General features: G+C 35.0%; 1 long non-coding RNA gene across 1 annotated transcript; it reads right to left on the minus strand.

Moving 5' to 3' along the window:
* Nucleotides 1-300: 300 nt before the first annotated feature.
* Nucleotides 301-3,789, minus strand: LOC129718835 (uncharacterized). Its single transcript, XR_008727058.1, has 3 exons — nucleotides 2,856-3,789; nucleotides 1,231-1,456; nucleotides 301-1,175 (listed from the first exon to the last, which is right to left on the minus strand). It is a non-coding gene; the product is annotated as an uncharacterized LOC129718835 (long non-coding RNA).
* Nucleotides 3,790-9,061: the final 5,272 nt, after the last annotated feature.

Below are 9,061 nucleotides of genomic sequence, written 5' to 3' on the forward strand. Positions count from 1 at the left end.
CAGTATTAAAAGCAAATAGTGAAATTGACCGAGTATGGTTGCGTTGACCATGACAGTGTTATACTATGATTTAGTAGTTTTGACAATATTTTGGTGACAAATGACTATGCATTTGTTGTTTGGACCAAATTTGATGGTCGGTTGAAAACCACCGATCCAATCTAGTCAAGCTAACTACTAAAATGGTAGAAAATACAATTTCGCTGATGCAGTTCTTTTTTTCTATCCACTGTGAAAATTTCTCATAGAAAATAACGTTTTATTGTAAAAATAACGTTTTACGCTACACGAAATACAACAAATGCTCCTAGCAATCAGATTGAAATTTATGTTTACCGTGACTCTTCTTTATGCCTGAACAGCTTTTTAATAAACAACGTCTTACGCTGCTCGATCTACAAATAATGCTTCGAGTAACTACTATATTTACTGTGGCTCTATTTTTTGACGTAAGAATTAGTTTAATTATAACCTTATAATATAATATTTTACGCTCAAGAACAAACTAGAACAAAAATTTAAACGGCCTCTGCCGTCAACAAATGCTGCAAAATGTTTTCCAATTTCGTTTGGAACTTCCTGATCAGAAGAGCACAACTACAAAAAATTACGTTATATCTACACGAGATATAAATATCATATTCTGATTCGATTTTGTATTTTGCCAAATGCTTCTGATAACAAACATGAATCTGAATGAGATCTGATAACAAGTCCTGAAATTAAGTTGTTGTTAAACATAGTCTCGATTCTATTAGAGCGTGTTTTTCTAACAATGGTTGCCTATTTTATATACTATTTCATTATGTTAGGAAATAGATACGTTAGTAACAGAGTTTGATATAGATTTGATACTAGTAGAACATTTTTTGTTTCTTTTTCTTAAACCTAACGGAATCAAGTCGAAAACATAATCTAAAAGGTTTTCCTGATAATGAACTTATAGTTTCTGTTACTTTTTCGTTTTGTATCTCTGAGCGAATTCCGTTGCAGATTCTTGTTTGTTTTTACATATTTGATTCCAGGTATAGGTGTACAGGTGTGCCTTCATTTTTTTCTCTCCTCCGATCAATGTCGCCTTCACTTATGGTCTAGCAGGGGACATCAGTGATATAAATAAGGATGGTTTATTATGAGCCATATCCAGAACGTTTGGCATCCAAATATCCGGTTGCCTAAAAGTAAAAATTCAATCAGTTGCAATAATTACGAGTTGCTCTTACAAATTACCCTCAAGTGTGTCAAAAGCTTGCTTACGCCACTACGCTTCAAGATGAATTCCTGATTGTCCTAGGATACTGGTAAGATCATCGACATTTTCAATGGAGGATATTTGCGAGGTTTACTGATTGATGCTCTAGGAACTGGTCGGTGTTAGTTAATCAATTTGGTCGCCGCAATCACGTTGTTTTTTGTTTGTTTTATAATTTGAGCTTAAACCTGGTAACCGGGAGGTCTGCAATTTTTAATGAAATATAAAATGAAAATACTAAAACAGATTGAGGCTTTCAAAATCTAAACATATCAAAATGCAGCTCTGCCTGTCTGATCCATAAAGGCTTGAAAACTACTGAACCAATCGGCATGAAATTTTGTATATAGGGATTTTAGGGGCCAAGAAAGATGACAAAAATAGTTCGAGACCCCTCCCTCTTCTGGAAGCGAGGGATCCCATATAAATGAGACACAAATTTCTGCACATCTCGGACACTAACCAAGTAAAATGAACCAAATTAGACATGTGAATGTTTTAAAGGATAACAAATGTGTCCATAATGGTTTGGCACCCCTACCTCGTCCGTAAAGGAAGGATCCCATACAAACGAAACACAAATTTCGCACATCTCGAGAACTAAACAAGTAAATGGAACCAAATTTAATATGTTCAGGTTTCTAGAAGCAAGAAAAAAAATTCATGGTGGTTTGACACTCCTCCGTACTCTATAAGGGGAGGGATATTTCAACCAATTTTCCGAAAAAAAAGCCTAAAATGATAGGGATGATGCACAATAGCCTAGAATGATAGGGATGATGCACAAGACTCTAGACGCCATTGTTAAATTTAAGATGAAAACTTTCGCTTTCTAATATGGGAGTTTCCGGTACCAGAATGGTGCCCAGAGGTCAGAAAATGTCTTTGAATGCCATTTTGAAATCCAAGATGGCGACTTCCAGCATCGAAAAACAGCGGAAAGTGACCAAATACCACCCAATATGGATATTTCCGCAATCGCAATAATACACTAAAGCCACAAATCGACCTAAGACAATATTTTAAATTGTAAGATGGCAACTTCCGGTTTTTGGAAAACAGTCAGAAATGGCTGATTTCCACCCAATATGAGTATCTCCGGAATCAGAATGATGCAAGGAGTTAAAAATCGACATCAGACACCATTTTGAATTGTAAGATGGCAACTTCTGGGAAACAGCCGAAAATGACTTAATACTACTAAATATGGGTATTTCCAGAATCGAGGTGATGTACAGAAGCCAAAAGACGAGGATGTTGTCATTCCGATTAAACCAATCTTTTCAAACGATTTGTCTTTTGACTTCGATCATATCCTATTGCCGATTCGTCGTGAATTTGCAGACTATAAACAAATCGCAATCAATCAATTTGGAATGTTTCAAATTACTTAATTAAACTTAAAAATGGGCGGAACGAAGTTGGCCGGGTCAGCTCATAATAAATAAACCCGAATGCGATCAATGTAAAAAGTATTGTCTGCTCAATACATTTGAAGTATTGATATAAACAACAGTTTTTAAACCGGAAAGAAAAAAAAAATAGAAAATACCTAATAATTGATTTTACTGGGAAGATCTATTACCTTAGCTAAGAAACTCACCTGTCGTGAAGTCCGCTCGAGCTACTGTTGCTATTTCTTTTCCGTTTGAACGCGCATCGCACACGCTTTGCTCCTTGGTTCTTGGACTTGGACCATGAATAAATCAATACTTTTGGCGTAAAACTCCTTAAAATGCTTCTGCTACAGGATTTTCCAGTGTTGCTCTTTGTCTACGGTTGGCTCATCATCCTGCATGGGTCCCAAACAAGTCGCATCGTGAACAGCACTTCACCTGGAAATAACACACTCAGTTATTACCTCAGTTCATTTAACCATGTACACTAAGGTCGCTTTTCACGCGTTTTTTTTTTACGCGGCTTATTTAAGCGGATTCCGCAATTTACGCGGACTCCGGAATTTGGAATTTACGCGGTTTTTATACGCGGATTCCGGAATTTACGCGATTTTTTTACGCGGATTCCGGAATTTACGCGGTTTGTTTTTTTGTCGGGATTTCGGTTCCCCTTCACTCGGAATGCAAAATTAAAGATGCTTTTTTACGCGGATTCCGGAATTTACGCGGTTTTTTTTTACGCGGATTCCGGAATTTACGCAGTTTTTTTTTTACGCGGCACGTATCCCCCGCGTAAAAAGCGACTTTAGTGTATATATATCTTGTGTTGTTGCATTGTTGCAGTGAGTGGTAGAAGTGAAGGTAGCATATTATAAATAATGCATGTATGAAATATGTGCAATAGCATGATTGAAAAACAAGTGTTTGTATGCTAAATACTAACGAAAAAGGTTTAAAAGCACACTCATCGTTCCTAAAAAATAAGATACCTTTTATTTTAATTTTTCATTTTGCGGTAGAGGGTGGGGCAGTTGGAGCCAAGTCTGTCCAACCCCGATATTTAAGGAAGGATAATGGCTGACTGCCACTTGCGGGACTGTATGAATGCCATTGGAAGGGATTGGGGAAAGATTGGGAAGGTATTCAAGCGTTTGAAAAGAAATAAAAAAAATTTAAAAAAATAAATAGCTGAATAAATAAATAAATAAAAATGAATAAATAAATAAGTAAATGAATAAATAAATAAAAAATATATAATAATAATAATAATAAATATGAAAATAAATAAACTAATGATAATAATAAAACAAAACAAGAAATATATTTTTTTGTTCTTTTGTTCTTTTGTGGGGTTACTGGCTGAGCGGGTCAAGCGCTCGAAGCTTTACACCAAGTCAGAGAGTCTCCAAAAATCATTTCCGCCTGACGAAACAAGCCTACGCCTGCTTTGAAAGACACAGCGAATTGATTCCGGAGGCTCCCCGACCGAAAGGTCGACGGGAAATTGGTGTTGAGCGCAAACGCAACATGAGCATGAGCATGAGCATGATTGACCGCCCGCGGTTGCTACTCCGTTATTGCCAGATCAGCTGTAATTACACAGAGAACCAACGAATGATGCTTGGGACTAACATTCATTCTCAATGTGTAAAAACTGGTGATCTTAATCTTTATATTAGGCAATACCAGCGCCGGCCGCATCCGAATGCAGGTCAAAGAAGGAGTGTGTATAGGAATATGTTGACGTAATACTCGCTTTATTGGAAGCCGAGAACACCTCTGTACTTCCACGAGAAATCACTGGGGTGTTGGAGAAAAGGGTAAGGTTTGCAGAAGGTTCGTTTGGGTAAACGATGCGCTGAGTTCGACAACTACCGTAACGTATCTCCCATTGATTGATCTCAGCTGACTACACAATGTTACGAAAGCTACGAGAGTTGAGTCCACATTAACGCCTCGCGACTTCTATCACTTCTTCGTGAAGTGACCCTATTTATATCAAAAATTATAACACGTTTATAACCAATCTGTAGAAAATACGACCTCATGAAAGGTATCGACGCGAAGGCTCTAGATATTCGGTCACCCGGACATCTGTCTTTGAGCTTAACAGGTCGACTAACGGCGTTTCTTGTATACTGTTCGTCTGTTCTTAAAAAGCGATTTTTTGATTTGAGACCGATTTAAAGCAGTAATAAACTAAAGAGTGTTGTTAGGGTCACGCACAGGTAAGTGTGGTACATCCTAGTGAAACGCAAAATGGTATACCACACTAAGTGGACGATTCGAACTAACATATCATAAAGTTGGGTCACTACATTTCGAAAACATTTATATGAGCAAAACTCTCCCGGACCGGAGACGCGTTTTACCAAAGCATTGTGCACGACCGCTCAATCCACGACTACCGACGGAGACGCTCGGGAGCACGATATTTCACGCCGATTCTCTATTAGCTGTCGATGCGAGTGTTGCCTATCAAATAGAAAAATTGGCAAAGTTTCATGCATCCAAAGCCCCAATAATTTGAAAAATGCAGATACGCAGATTGACCAAAATATATATCTAAAGTTTGTTGACAAAATGCCAAACTAATCATTATTGGGACATAGTATACAAAAACCTCTGCTCAAAAACTAGACAAATCGAAAAAAATGAATCATAAGATTTCGACTAAGACTAGCAACAATGCACCATATTCCGAATTCCACAATCCACACCAGTACTCTCTGGGTGACGAGTTCAAGTAATGTTACACGTTATGTTGGCTCATTATTAAGCTGATCGATGGGGACCTTTTTGTCAAACGACATGCGTAAAAGCATAAGTAATGTCGAACTCGTCTCCGCGGCGCATTCACACCCGGACTACACACTTAGTTTCTTTTACCGAACTCAGCAATCTTTTTAACGAGTTCTCAACAGCTGAGCCATCAGCAATCTGTTCAGTAATTCATTTGCTTGACGAATGTTTGGTAATTTTTCATTCTCGCTGAAACGTCAAACATAGAAGATAGCTCAGTAAAAATTTACAAAGTGTTCATCAAAAATTGCTGCATGAGTCGGTATTTACAATGCTGACTATTCGTCACGAATTACCGGGCGTTTTGTAAATTTACGAAGCTGACGATTCGTCAAGAAATACCGAGCGTTCTGTAAACGTACAGCGAAAAGAGAAAAATAAATACGACCATTGTGAAAGCTGCTATTACAACCGTTGAATAATTTTATAAAGGTATTTCGGATTATTTGGATCGATTATACTGGTGTTCCCAGCACATTCAAGTAAAAACTTGATACGTTTAATGTTGAGAATATAGGCTTTTTATTGCAGGCTTCTAGTAAACTGCTCTCCTGTGGTGGAAAAATTTCCATATGCTGACTGAAATGATTTGCATTATCTCAATCGTAATAGATAGAATCTTGGGTGAATGCATTGTTGCGGATGTGCCATGATATGAAACATTCAACTAAAATACACAAATACGTACATATTTGATAAATAACAACTTACTGAATAGATCGTGTACTTCCACGTCGTTTTCTTGTAGATTTGAAAGTACGATGTCCATTTTTTTGAAATCACACGCGAAACACTTTAAAAACTCAACTTCGAAACTCTTTGAATATTTGCAAAATGACGGACTTTCGATGTTTCGTTTTGACAGATGCAGAAAAATTGCCGAACAGTATAGTAACAAACATCAAGAGTTCAGTAAATCAATTGAAGGGTTTTCAGCACCACCTAGGTAGGTGCTGACAGATCGTCAAATATTTACTGAACTTTATGAAAGTGCAGAACATACTTTAGTTTACAGAAAAGGTCAGCAATGTTTATTGCTGAGCTCGTCAAGTGCCTTTTGTATAACGGTAATTCGGTAAAAACTTTAACCGACATCAGTTATTTTTGGGGAAATTACAAAATGATCAGTATTTTTTCAAATTTACTGAACATGACCGTTATAAAAATTACTGAACAATTAAAACGAGAATTAGTGTGTACAGTTTTGTCCTGTACTTTTTTCACTTTCCGGACTATACTTTTTCTGTATCCGACTACACACTTTATCCTGGACTACACCCGAAAGAGACAGGGTGCAGTCTGAAAACACTAATAACAAAAACAAATGCTCTCAAATGGCGTACTAAAAATATGACAGCTGAGTGTAGCGTCGCTTGCGTGTTCGTTTTCGAGCTGTAAAGTGTAGTCCAGGACGGTGTAGCACAGCCGCAGAAACGAGCTTGACACAACATTACAGTATTCCTAAACCCTTTACAAAATGCCAGAACAATTATTATTCATTTTACCGTTTCGGATCTGCGTCTATAAAAATTTAGCATGTTTAACAAAACTTTGCTATGGCGTAAAAATAATTATTCAAAAGCTAGTGAAGTCATAAATAGAAAAGGAATGACAATGGATATTAAAACATGGTCATCAGATATATTTCAGTTCGGAAATTCAAGACATTTTTAACATTGGGAAATATCGCAAAATAGATAAACAGCAATCGTGTGGTACACCTTTTCAAGCGGTGCATGAATGAATGACAGAACAGTACGAAAATGCTACGCTGTGGTAGCACACATGAAAGATGAATTCGCCATTAAATGACGCACAAATTCATCGCTAAAAAACTCATACTATACTGCACACACTACAACACGAAATATAGAAAAAAAACAAGCCCCAATCATGACAATTTGATTCTTGTCGGTGAAAACTACTACCTTCGAGTCATTTATAAATAAACAAACATGTCTGTAAATGTATGGACTTATCTTAGTCATTGAATCAGCTTTCAGCAAACCAAACATGCCTCCGCTCGCACACAAACAAGTATAGGCAACTTGTTTCTATGGTTACAACTGCCGCTCTCTCAGTTTCTGCCTCCCCAGTCAGAATTTCATGGAACGCGAATCGGACCATCGGACCCATCTCTCTCAAAATTCATGCGGGTTGAACGAGATTCGCTCGAAATACACGATCTCTCGTATTGGTGTGTGCGCTGGACGCTCTATTCCTGTTTTTTTGTCATTCTCTTTTGGCGCCGGGGCCAAATATATATATGTATATATATATATATATATATATATATATATATATATATATATATATATATATATATATATATATATATATATATATATATATATATATATATATATATATATATATATATATATATATATATATATATATATATATATATATATATATATATATATATATATATATATATATATATATATATATATATATATATATATATATATATATATATATATATATATATATATATATATATATATATATATATATATATATATATATATATATATATATATATATATATATATATATATATATATATATATATATATATATATATATATATATATATATATATATATATATATATATATATATATATATGTGTGTGTGTGTGTGTGTGTAAATCGGTTAAGAAGAAAAATAGTACTTGCATAACAAAAGACACAATCATGGGTCACTTTTGGCCTTTAAGATCATTTTGTTTATAAAACCATCAAAATCCATCACAAAAGATATTTTATTGTTGTAAAAGCTTGATAATAAGTTATTTTATTGGGTCGTGATCCATTTTCATGCAAAAGTAATAAAAATAGCCAAAATATGGACTGACCCACCATTGTGCACCGCAAAACGTAACATCACTACAATTATGGGTTACTTCACTTATTGCACCGAGCAGAATAAATGTTTTTAGTAACATTTTCAACATTAAATCATTTCAATCGTATGAATAGGGTTACAATTGAGTTATAAAAAATACCACTGCCAATAAAAATTGCTCAGTTTCGTGATCGTAGTGTCGTCTTCGGCAAAGTTGTAGATTATATTTTTTTTCCGAAGAAAATACCCTGAAAAAAAAATTTTTCTTTCAAAAAATAGTTAGCAGAAAAACAGAAACTAATTAGACTGCTCTATTGGTGATTCGAACAATTTTTAAAGCTAAAACGTTTTCTTTGATTGGCATAGTGTCTTCTGCACAGTTGCAGATAACAATTTGGTCCTTCCAAATATAATAATTAAAAAAAAATCCAAAAAATTTTAATTTGTTTTTTATTTCTCCACGATTGAACCAATTTCAGTGTTTAGGTATTTTATTGTATTTTTATAAAAAAAAATCGGTATTAAAAAAATGAGCTTTTTTAAATATTTTTTTTGTTTTTCTCTTCCTTTTTTTTCAAACAAAAAATATTATAGTTATATTTTCGGAAAGACAATATTTGCCAAAGACATCATACCTATCAAAAAACCTTTTAAGCGGCTCTAAAAATATTTGTAATTACCAATACCTTCCCAAAATAGCATTTTTAAATAGCTCCCTAAAAATGAGACGTGCTTCAGGAAGTTAAACCAATAGCAC

Source organism: Wyeomyia smithii, chromosome 1 (assembly GCF_029784165.1).
Source record: "Wyeomyia smithii strain HCP4-BCI-WySm-NY-G18 chromosome 1, ASM2978416v1, whole genome shotgun sequence".
Lineage (NCBI taxonomy): Eukaryota > Metazoa > Arthropoda > Insecta > Diptera > Culicidae > Wyeomyia > Wyeomyia smithii.